General features: G+C 38.7%; 1 protein-coding gene across 4 annotated transcripts in view; it reads left to right on the plus strand.

Annotated features, from left to right (window-relative positions):
- Window positions 1-12,209, plus strand: part of TXLNG (taxilin gamma) — a 108,819-nt gene that overhangs the window by 38,454 nt on the left and 58,156 nt on the right. The window lies entirely within an intron of this gene.

The following is a 12,209-nucleotide window of genomic DNA, read 5'->3' on the forward strand; positions in this document are numbered from 1 at the left end:
ATCCTGTGGATATAGTAATCTGGGTTGTAGGTTTTTCTCTTTTATCTCTTTAAGTGTGTCCTGCTATTTCTTTCTGGCCTTAAGAGTTTGTATTGAAACATCAGCTGTTATCCTTATGGGGCTCCCCTTGTGTGTTATTTGTTGCTTCTTATCTTGCTGCTTTTAATATTTGTTCTTTGTATCTGACCTTCCTTAGTTAATGTTATATCTTTGGGTGTTTTGCCTTGGGTTTATCCTGTTTGGGACTTTCTGGGTTTCTTGGATTTGGAGCTGTTTCCTTCTCCATTTTAGGGAAGTTTTTGACTATTCTCTCCTCAAGTTTTTTCTCATGACCTTTATTTATTTATTTATTTATTTATTTGGTCTTCTGAGACACCTATTATTTGTACGTTGGGGCTTTTCAGATTGTTCTAGAGGTCTCTGAGGTTGTACTCGTTTCTTTTAATTATTTCTCCTTTTTTTCCCCCTCTGCTTCATTTATTTCCACCTCTCTTCCACCTCATCCTATCTCCTGCCTCAGTTATGCTACTGTTGGTTCCCTATGGAGTAATCTCGTTTATTGCATTATTCATTATTGATTGACGCTTCATTTCTTCTAGGTCTTTGTTAAATATTTCTTGTATCTTCTCAACTCATTATTGATTGATGCTTCTTTATTTCTTCTAGGTCTTTGTTAAACATTTCTTATATCTTCTCAATGCTTGTCTCTAGTCTTACTTCCCTGTAACTCCATTTTATTTCTGAGATTTTGGATCATCATTACTATCATTTTCTGATGTCTTTTTCAGGTAGACTCTCTATCTTCTCCTCTTTTGTTTGGTTTGTGGGTTTTTTCATGTTCCCTTACCTGCTGAAAAGTTCTCTGCATTTTCATTTTGTTTAGATTGATATGTTTGGGGTGCCCTTTCTGTGTGCTGCAAGTTTGTGGTTCCTCTTTTTTGTGGAGTCTGCTTCCTGTGATTTGGGTTGGACTAGTGGCTTGTCAGGGCTTTCGACTTATGTCAGCTTGCTTCTGTGTTCTGGTGTATGGAGTTGGATCTCTTCTCTCTGAAGTGCAGTGAAGTGTCAAGTAGTAGGTTTTGGGGTTTCGCATGGCTTTGGGCAACCTGTCTTTGTGTTGTGTTCCTGTTTTGCTCAGAGTTGTGTTCCTGTTTTGCTGGAGAATTAGTTTCATGCGTCTTTCACTGGAACTTCTTAGCTTTTGGGTGGAGCTTTGTTTCAGTGTAGGTATGTAGTCTTGTGTGAGCTGTTGTTTATTAATGTTCCCTAGAATCAGCAATTCACTGATATTTTCAAGTTTTAGAGTTAAGCCTGCTGCCTCTGGCTTTTAGTCCTTCTCTTACAGTAGCTTCAAGACTTCTCAGAGAGTGTCTTGCCTATGTTTTCCTCTAGGAGTTTTATAGTTTTATAGTTCCCAGTCTTAGGTTTAGATCTTTAATCCATTTTGAATTTATTTTTGTGTATGGTTCTAGTTTCACTCTTTGACAAGTGGTTGACCAGTTTTCCCAGCACCACTTGTTAAAGAGATTGTCTTTTCTCTATTGTATATTCTCACCTCCTTTGTCAAAGATAAGGTGTCCATAGGTGCCAGGCTTTCTGTTTTGTTCCATTGATCTATGTTTCTGTCTTTGTGCCAGTACCATACTAACTTGATGACTAGCTCTGTAGTAGAGCCTGAAGTCAGGCAGGTTGATTCCTCCAGTTCCATTCTTCTTTCTCAAGATTACTTTGGCTATTCGAGGTTTTTTGTATTTCCATACAAATTGAGAAATTATTTGTTCTAGTTCTGTGAAAAATACCATTGGTAGCTTAATAGGGATTTCATTGAATCTGTAGATGCTTTGAGTAGTTTACAGATTTTCACTATGTTGATTTTTCCAGTCCATGAAATGGTATATATTTCTCCATCTCTTTGTGTCTTCTTTGATTTCTTTCATCAGTGTTTTACAGTTTTCTCCATCTATTTGTGTCCTCTTTGATGTCTTTCATTAGTGTTTTAGTTTTCTCCATCTATTTGTGTCCTCTTTGCTTTCTTTCATCGGTGTTTTATAGTTTTCTACATATAGGTATTCTGTTTCTTTAGGTAGATACATTCCTAAGTATTTTATTATTTTTGTTGCAATGGTGAATATAATTGTTTCCTCAATTTCTCTTTCTGTTTTCTCATTGTTCCTGTATAGGAATGCAAGGGATTTCTGTGTGTTACTTTTATATCTTGCAACTTTTCTATATTCATTGATTGGCTTTAGTAATTTTCTGGTAGAGTCTTTATGGTTTTCTATGTAGAGGATCATGTCATCTGAAAATAGTGAGAGTTTTACTTCTTCTTTTCCATTCTGGATTCCTCTTACTTCTTTTTTCTTCTGATTGCTATGGCCAAAACTTCCAAAACTATGTTGAATAGTAGTGGTGAGAATGGGCACCCTTGTCTTGTTCCTGATTTCAGGGGAAATGCTTTCAATTTTTTACCATTGAGGATAATGTTTGATGTGAGTTTTTCATATATACCTTTTGTTATGTTAAAGTATGTTCTTTCTATGCCTACCTACTGTAAGCTTTTTATCATAAATGGATGCTGAATTTTGTCAAAATCTTTCTTGGGATCTAGTGAGATAATCATATGGTTTTTATCTTTCAGTTTGTTAATGTGGTGTATTACATTGATTGATTTGCAGATATTAAAGAATCCTTGCATTCCTGGGATAAAACCCACTTGGTCATGATGTATGATCTTTTTCATATGTTGTTGGATTCTGTTTGCTAGAATTTTGTTAAGGATTTTTGCCTCTCTGTTCATCAGCGATATTGGCCTGTGGGTTTTTTTTGTGACATCTTTGTCTGGTTTTGGTATTCGGGTTTTGGTATTAAACCTCATAGAATGAGTTTGGAAGTTTATCTTCCTCTGCAATTTTCTGGAAGAAATTGAGTAAGATAGATGTTAACTGTTCTCTAAATTTTTGGTAGATTTCAGTTTTGAAGCCATCTGGTCCTGGGCTTTTGTTTGCTGGAAGATTTCTGATTACACTTTCAATTTCTGTGCTTGTGATTGGTCTGTTAAAATTTTCTATTTCTTCCTGGTTCAGTTTTGGAAAGTTGTACTTTTCTAAGAATTTGTTCATTTCTTCCAAGTTGTCCATTTTATTGGCATATAGTTGCTGATAGCAGTCTCTTATGATCTTTTGTATTTTTTTTGTTGTCTGTTGTGTTTTCTCCATTTTCATTTCTCATTTTGTTGATTTTCTTCTCCCTTTGTTTCTTGATGAGTCTGGTTAATGGTTTGTCAATTTTATTTATCTTCTCAAATAACCATCTTTTAGCTTTTTTTGATTTTTGCTATGGTTTCTTTTCTTCTTTTGTATTTATTTCTGCCCTAATCTTTAAGATTTCTTTTCTTCTACTAATCTTGGGGGTCTTCATTTCTTCCTTTTCTAGTTGCTTTAGGTATAGAGTTAGGTTATTTATTTGGCTTTTTTTTTCTTTCTTGAGGTAAGCCTGTATCGCTTAGAACCTTCCCCTTAGCACTGATTTTACAGTGTCCCGTAGATTTTGGGTTGTGTTGTTTTCATTTTCATTCATTTCTATGCAAATTTTGGTTTCTTTTTTGATTTCTTCTGTGATTTGTTGGTTATTCAGCAGTGTGTTGTTCAGCTTCCATATCTTGGAATTTTTGATAGTTTTTTTCCTCTAATTGACATCTGATCTTACTGTGTTGTGGTCAGAAAAGTTGCTTGGAATGATTTCAATTTTTTTGAATTTACCCAGGCTAGATTTATGGCCCAGGATGTGATCTATCCTGGAGAAGATTCCATGTGCACTTGAGAAAAAGGTGAAATTGATTGTTTTGGGGATGAAATGTCCTGTAGGTATCAATTAGGTCGAATTGGTCCATTGTATCATTTAAACTTTGTGTTTCCTTGTTAATTTTCTGTTTAATGTATCTATCCATAGATGGGAGTAGGGTATTAAAGTCTCCCCCTGTTATTGTGTTATTGTTAATTTCCCCTTTCATACTTGCTAGCATTTGTCTTACATACTGTGGTGCTCTTATGTTGGGCGCATATATATATATATATATACTTGTTATATCTTCTTCTTGGATTGATCCTTTGATCTTTATATAGTGTCCTTCTTGTCTCCTTTCACAGCCTTTATTTTAAATTCTATTTTATCTGATACGAGTATTACTACTCCTGCTTTCTTTTGGTCTCAATTTGCGTGGAATATCTTACTCCATTTCTTCACTTTTAGTCTGTATGTGTCCCTGATTTGAGGTGTGTCTCTTGTAGACAGCATATATAGAGGTCTTGTTTTTGTATCCATTCAGCCAGTCTTTGTCTTTTGTTTGGGGCATTCAACCCATTTACATTTAAGGTAATTGCTGATAGGTATGGTCCCGTTGCCATTTACTTTGTTGTTTTGAGTTTGTGTTTATAATCCTTTTCTGTTTTTCCTGTCTAGAGAAGATCTTTAGCATTTGTTGAAGTGCTGGTTTGGTGGTGCTGAATTCTCTGAGATTTTGCTTGTCTGTAAAGCTTTTGATTTCTCCTTCGTATTTGAATGAGATCCTTACTGGGTAGTAATCTGGGTTGTAGGTTTTTCTCTTTCATCACTTTTAAGTATGTCCTGCCATTCCCTTTTTGCCTTGAAAGATCAGCTGTTATCTTTATGGGAGTCCCCTTGTGTGTTATTTTTTCTTTTTCCCTTGCTGCTTTTAATGTTTGTTCTTTGTGTTTGATCTTTGTTAATTTGATTAATATGTGTCTTGCATTGTTTTGCCTTGTGTTTAGTCTGTTTGGGACTCTCTGGGTTTCCTGGACTTGGGTGACTATTTCTTTCCCCATTTTAGGGAAGTTTTCAACTATTATCTCCTCAAGTATTTTCTCATGGTCTTTCTTGTCTTCTTCTGGGACTCCTATGATTCTAATGTTGGGATGTTTAACATTGTCCCAGAGGTCTCTGAGGTTGTCCTCATTTCTTTTAATTCTTTTTTCTTTTTTCCTCTCTTCTTCATTTATTTCTACCATTCTATTTTCTACCTCATCCTATCGTCTGCCTCCATTATTCTACTGTTGCTTTCCTCCAGAGTATTTTTTATCTCATTTATTGCATCATTCATTATATATTGACTCTTTTTTATTTCTTCTAGGTCCTTGTTAAACATTTCTTGCATCTTCTCAATCCTTGTCCCCAGGCTGTTTATCTGTAACTCCATGTTGTTTTCAAGATTTTGGATCATTTTCACTATGATTATTTTGATTTCTCTTTCAGGTAGATTCCCTACCTCTTCCTCTTTTTTTGTTTTGGTGGGCATTTATCCTTTTCCTTTACCTGCTGAGTATTTCTCTGCCTTTTCATCTTGTTTATATTGCTGTGTTGGGGACGCCTTTCTGTATCCTGGCAGTTTGTGGTTTCTTTTATTGTGGAAGTTGTTGGTCCGGGTGGTGGGATTGGACTAATGGCTTGTCAAGGTTTCCTGGTTAGAGAAGCTTTTGTTGGTGTTCTGGTGGGTGGAGCTGGATTTCCTCTGTTTGGAGTGCAATGAAATGTCCAGCAGTGTGTTTTGAGATGTCAGTGGGTTTGGTGTGACTGGGCAACCTGTATACTGAAGCTCAGGGCTGTGTTCCTGTGTTGCTGGAGAACTGCATGGTATATCTTGCCCTGGAACTTGTTGGCCCTTGGCCCTTGGGTTGTGTGTGGTTTCATTGTAGGTATGGAAGCTTTTGATGAGGTCCTATCGATTAATGTTCCCTGGAGTCAGGAGTTCTCTGGTGTTCTCAGGATTTGGACTTTAGCCTGCTGCCTCTGGTTTTCAGTCTTATTCTTACAGTAGCCTCAAGACTTCTCCATCTGTAGAGCACCAACAATAAAGCATCTTGATAAAAGATGAAAAGTTTCTCCACAGTGAGGAACACCTGGAGAGGTTCATAAGTTACATAGAGAAGAAAAGAGGGAGGAAGATAGAAGTGACCAGGAGAAGAGGAAGGGGAATCAAAAGGGGAGAGAGCAATCTTTCTGGTAATCAGTTGCCTGTGTGCCCTCCACTGTCTGGACCTGTCAGAGATGTTCATGGAGTTACACAGAGAAGAGAAGAGGAAGGAGACAGAGGTGACCAGGAGGAGAAAATGAGGAGTCAATATGAGAGAGACAAATCCAGCCAGTAATCAGTTCCATAAGTGTTCTCCACAGCCCAGAACACACAAAGAGAGTCAAGAGCTGGTTAGAGAAGAAAAGGCAGAGGGAGGTGATAGAGGTGACGTGCTAGAGAAAAAGGCAAGTCAAAAGTGGGGGAGAGCAGTCAAGCGAGTAATCATAGTCTTGAGTTAGGGTACTGAAGATTGGGTCCTTAAAGGTACAAAATTGATAACAAATACTAAAAGGCAAAGATTACAAATCTAGAGTAGAGGTTCAGTTCAGTTCAGTTCAGTCGCTCAGTCGTGTCCAACTCTGCAACCCCATGAATCGCAGCATGCCAGACCTCCCTGTCCATCACCAGCTCCTGGAGTTTACTCAAACTCGTGCCTATCGAGTCGGTGATGCCATCCTGCCATCTCATCCTCTGTCATTCCCTTCTCCTCCTGCCCCCAATCCCTCCCAGCCTCAGGGTGTTTTCCAGTGAGTCAACTCTTCGCATGAGGTAGGCAAAGTATTGTAGAGTAGAGGTTAGACTCTCAAAAACACAGTATTTAAAAAAACAAAGTCACAAAAATTTTAAAATATATTTACGAAGCTTTCTTTCAAAACAGGGTCTTTTTTTTTTTTTGGCAAGGTAATAGTATATTATAAAAATGAAAATTAAAGGAGTACTAGAGGACTTAAAAATTAATTTTTAAAAAAAATTTAAGAATGATAATAGTAGAAATATATCTAGGGATTTCTCTGGAGCTGTTGCGGACCGTGTGGAGTCAGTTCAGTTTCAGAGAGTTCCTTGATCCAGCTTATACTTCTCAAGATATATAAGCCTCTTCCAATGTAGTTGGTGCTAACTACCCTAAACAGTGCAGCCAGAGCCTCCCTGTTAAGCCCCCACTTGCTGCTGGCCGCTTCGAATGCTGGAGGTTTTCGTTAGACATGTAATTTGTGAGTTTTAATTATTTATTTATTTTTACTCTCGGTTATGTTGCCCTCTGAAATTACAAGATTCCCCACAGACCCGCTGGTGAGAGTGTTTCCTGGTGTTTGGAAACTTCTCCCCGTTTAAGACTCCCTTCCCTGGACGGATCTCCGTTCCTACTTCTTTTGTCTCTCTTTTTATCTATTTTTATCTTTCTGGGTGCCTAATGTCCTCTGCCAGCATTCAGAAGTTGTTATGTGGAATTTGCTCAGGGTTCAAATGTTCTTTTGATGAGTTCATTGGGGAGAAAGTGGTCTCCCTGTCCTATTCCTCCGCCATCCTTAGGACTGCCCTCAAGACTAAATCCTTAAAGGTAGAAAATTGGTATCACAAATAGGAAAAAAGCAAAGATTAAAAATCTAGCCTAGAGGTTAAACTGTCAAAAATCCAAAAGGACAAAATCAGTCAGAAAAATTAAATAAATGTATATAGGAAATTAGCTTTAAAAATAGTATCTGTTTTTTTTTTTTTTGGCAAGGTAATTTTAGATTCTAAAATGAAAATTAAAGAAGTAATAAAGAACTTAAATTAACAAAAAAATATTAAGAAGTGATAATAGTAAAAATATATCTAGGGATTTATCTGGAGCTATTGTGGGCATTGTGTGCTTAGTTCAGTTTAGATAGTTTCTTGTTCCAGCTTGTGCTTGTTCTCAAGGTCTATAAGGTCCCCCACCAATGCACAGTCAGTATTATTTGGAGGGTTTTAATCTGTTACCCTGGTCACTTCTAGAGTGGTTCCCTTTTGTTTATTTTGGCTTCCTCTGTTTACTTTTGTCTTCGTGTCTAATTTCCACCCTGTCACAAGGTGGTGACAGTGGCGACTTACTTAGACTTGCTCACTAGTTGTGTTGAGGGGAGGGTGGACACTGCAAACAGGTACCATGGGCATGTGTGAGGAGTGTTTGGAGTGGATGGATCTCACTGGGTTATCACAGCCCAAGGCAGTGTGTGCTTCCCAGACTCTAGGGTGCTCTGTAAGGGCCCTGTCCCAGTTGGGCCCTGTGTTTCTCAGGGCCCTTTTTTCTGTGAGTGCACCAAGGGTCACCATACTGTGTTAGAGCCTTTTGGGGGTAAGGTCTTTTTCTGGCTTTCTCCAGTTCCAGTGTTTGTATTGCTGCCCCACATTTCCTCCTCAGATTGTTCTCAGGGACCTGTGCTCTTCCCAGGTCTAAGCCACTTAAGTTCTCAGATACTCTTTAAGGGTTCAAGCCTGGATAAGTTGTGTGTTTTGTGGCCTTCCCAAGTCTGAGAAGCTCAGGCAACTGGTTGCTTGCTGAACGCCGTGTCCCAAGTAGGCCGTGCATCTTAATCACCTCCGTGGCCCCCATTGCTAAGTTTCCTTGGTATGCTGTGAAAGCACGGTCTCAGATGCCTGTATCTCTTCTGGGAAGCTGATTTCATGCTGAGATACTCCTCGCAGATGACAACTATCCAGGATCCCAGGAAGATGTGGTTAGCAAGTGGAAGCCTGTTCACAGTTTGTTGAAAGATGCCATCTCTGGGGTTGAGATTGCAGTGGCCCCTTGCCTTTTGACTCTGTGTGTCCTATGCCTGCCTCTTTGCCTCCAGTCAGAGAGGGGTCTGTATGGCCCTTCCTGTATGGTCCCTCAAAGGGTCTCTTTTGGCATTCGCTCAGTGCTTTTTTCTTTGAGTGCATCATGGGTCACTGTGCTGTGTTAGAGCCTTTCAGGGGAAAGGTCTTTTCTTTTTTAGGGTCTCTCTTGCAACTCACATGTGTGGATTGCTATCTTACATTAGCTCCCTCAGATTGTCCTCAGGACATTCAGTGCTGGTATTTACCGTAGGGACAAATGATGCAGTCCCTGCCTCCCTGCCCAGCCCCCCTTGCTTGTGGCAGATGCAGGCACCTGGGCTACTTCTCTGCAGGCAGTTGCAGTAAGGTGCATATTGTGTGTGTGTGTGTGTGTGTTTTCCTCCCAGTCATGTGCCCTCTGAGATTCCAAAACTTCCCACAGACTCACCTCTGAGAGGGTTTCCTCCTGTTTGGAAACTTCTCCCTCACTACTTCCTCACTAGGATGGGTCTCTGTCCCTAAATCTTTGGTCTCTGTTTTTTTGTCTTATATATTTTGTCCTGAATCCTTTCTGAGAACGGGCTGCCTTTCGGGCTGCCTGGTGTCCTCTACCAGCATTCAGAAATTGTGGAAGTTGCTCAACATTCAAATGATCTTTTGATGAATTTGTGGGAGGAGAAAGTGGTCTCCCTGTCCTATTCCTCTGCCATCTTTGGCCCGCCCATCAGTATCATTTTTTAAAACAGAAATATAACGTACCACCTCAATTTTTGTTCAGTTCAGCTCAGTTGCTCAGTTGTGTCCAACTCTGCGACCCCATGAACTGCAGCACACAAGGCTTCGCTGTCCATCACCAACTCCCGGAGTTCACCTAACTTATGTCCATTGAGTTGGCAATGTCATCCACCCATCTCATCCTCTTGTTGTCCCCTCCTCCTGCCCTCAATCTTTCACAGCATCAGGGTCTTTTCAAATGAGTCATCTACTTGCATCAGGTGGTCAAAGTATTAGACTCTCAGCTTCAGTATCAGTCCTTCCAGTCAACACCCAGGACTGATCTTCCTTAAGATGGACTGGTTGGATCTCCTTGGAGTCCAAGGGACACTCAAGAATCTTCTCCAACTCCACAGTTCAAAAACATCAATTTTTCAGAGCTCAGCTTTCTTTATAGTCCAACTCTCATATCCATACCTGACCACTGGAAAAATCACAGCCTTGTGTAGATGGACCTTTGTTGACAAAGTAATGTCTCTGCTTTTTAATAGCTCTTTAAGTTGGTCTTAAATTTCCTTCCAAGGAGCAAGCATCTTTTAATTTCATGACTGCAATCACCATCTGCAGTGATTTTGAAGCCCAGAAAAATAAAGTCAGCCATTGTTTCCACTGTTTCCCCATCTATTTGCCGTTAAGTAATGGGGCCGGATGCCATGATTCAGTTTTCTGAATGTTGAGCTTTAAGCCAATTGTTCACTCTCCTCTTTTGCTTTCATCAAGAGGCTCTTTAGTTCTTCACTTTCTGCCATATGGGTGGTGTCATCTGCATATCAGAGGTTAGTGATATTACTCTCAGCAGTCTTAGTTCCAGCTTGTGCTTCATCTAGCCCATTGTTTCTCATGATGTACCCTGCATATAAGTTAAATAAGCAGGGTGACAATATACAGCCTTGAGGTACTCCTTTTCCTATTTGGAACCAGTCTGTTGTTCCATGTCCAGTTCTGAGTATTGATTCCTGACCTGCATACAGGTTTCTCAAGAGGCAGGTCAGGTGATCTGGTATTCCCATCTCTTTCAGAATTTTCGACCATTTATTGTGATCCACACAGTTAAAGACTTTGGCATAGTCAGTAAAGCGGAAATAAATGTTTTTTTGAACTCTCTTGATTTTTCGATGATCCAGTGGATGTTGACAGTTTGATCTCTGGATTTCTCTGGCTTTTCTAGGTAATGACAAACCACTTCAGTATTCTTGCCTTGAGAACCCTGTGAACAGGATGAATTTTTGTTAAGTAACCACAAAAGACAGAATAGTCAAAGCAAAGTTACAAATGAAAAACAAGCTGGAGGTGTCTTGCTCTGTGATTTGAAACTAAATTACAAAGTTATAGTAGTCAATCAAGCTGGTATTGTCATAAAAATTGACAGCAGATCAATTATATTTCTTCTTCACTCTGCACAATTCATATGAAAGTCTGACCCAGGCCTCTTGTTTGTGTCCTGTGTACCATGCACATAACATAAAATTACCATTTAAAAGTATTCCTAATTTATGTTTAATTTTTTAGGGAATTGTCATCTCCATAGGTCCATCATTGTTTTATAGTCTCATCAGCAGATTACAAGGGCTTCAGATTCTCTACATACTTACTGAAACTTCCTGGGTAATTACGCCTTCTCCTCTCACAGAAATATGAATTGTGATATTTCATCACAATTTATCATTGAAATCATTACATTTCTCATTGAAACCATTTTAAAACATGTAGTTCAGAGCTTGTACAACTATTGACCATTGTGGTTTTCCAGGAATTTTCATCATCCTAAACCAAACACTGTACCTACTAAACAGTAAAGAATCCTCATTGGTTACTGTCATTGTACTTGCCAGCTCTATTGTTTTGATTGGTATCCCATGTAAGTGGAGTCATTCAGTATTTATCCCTTTCTGCCTCATTTAGTTTATTTAATGTAATGTGCTTAAAATTCATAGATGTTCCAACATTGATATCAGAGTTTCATTCATTTCTATCTGAATAATGTAAATATATCACATTTTGTTTATCATAGTAATCATATTTATCATATCATACTATCATATTTATCCTTTGATGGATATTTGGAACATTTATACCTTTTGGCTGCTTTGAATAATGTTGCTATGAAAATGAGTGTACAAACATTTGTTCAAGTGCTCAGGTTTTCTAGGTTGGTGCAAGAATAATTGCTATGTAATACTGTGAATTTTTAATCTTTTTTAATTTGGTCCAAACATATCTTTATTAATCAAAATAAGAACCACTAAATGTCAACACATTTTGGCTAATGGGAAATAAGTTTGTTCCTGTGGTGATACCCCATTGCAGTTTTTTTTTTTAATTAATTAATTTTTAATTGAAGGATAATTGCTTTATAGTATTCTGTTGGTTTCTATCAAATACCAGCAGGAGTCAGCCATAGGTATACATATGTCCCCTCCCTCTTGTACCTCCTTCCTACCTCCCTCCCCATCCCAGCCTATTAGTCTGTTGCAGAGTACTGGTTTAAGTTCCCTGAGTCAAGCAACAAATTCCCATTGGCTATCTATATTACATATGCTAATAAAAGTTTCTGTGTTACTCTCTCCATGCATCCCACCCTGTCCTTCCTTCCCCAGATCCAGTGTTTGTAAGTCAGTTGTCTATGTCTGTGTCCCCATCGCTGCCTGGTAAATAATTTCATCAGTACTATCTATCTAGATTTCACATATATGCATTAATATAAAATATTTTTCTCTTTCTGACTGACTTCACTCTGTATAATAGGCTCTGTGTTCATTCATCTCATTACAGCTGACTCATGGGTTCC

This window comes from Odocoileus virginianus, chromosome Y (assembly GCF_023699985.2).
Source record: "Odocoileus virginianus isolate 20LAN1187 ecotype Illinois chromosome Y, Ovbor_1.2, whole genome shotgun sequence".
Taxonomy (NCBI): domain Eukaryota; kingdom Metazoa; phylum Chordata; class Mammalia; order Artiodactyla; family Cervidae; genus Odocoileus; species Odocoileus virginianus.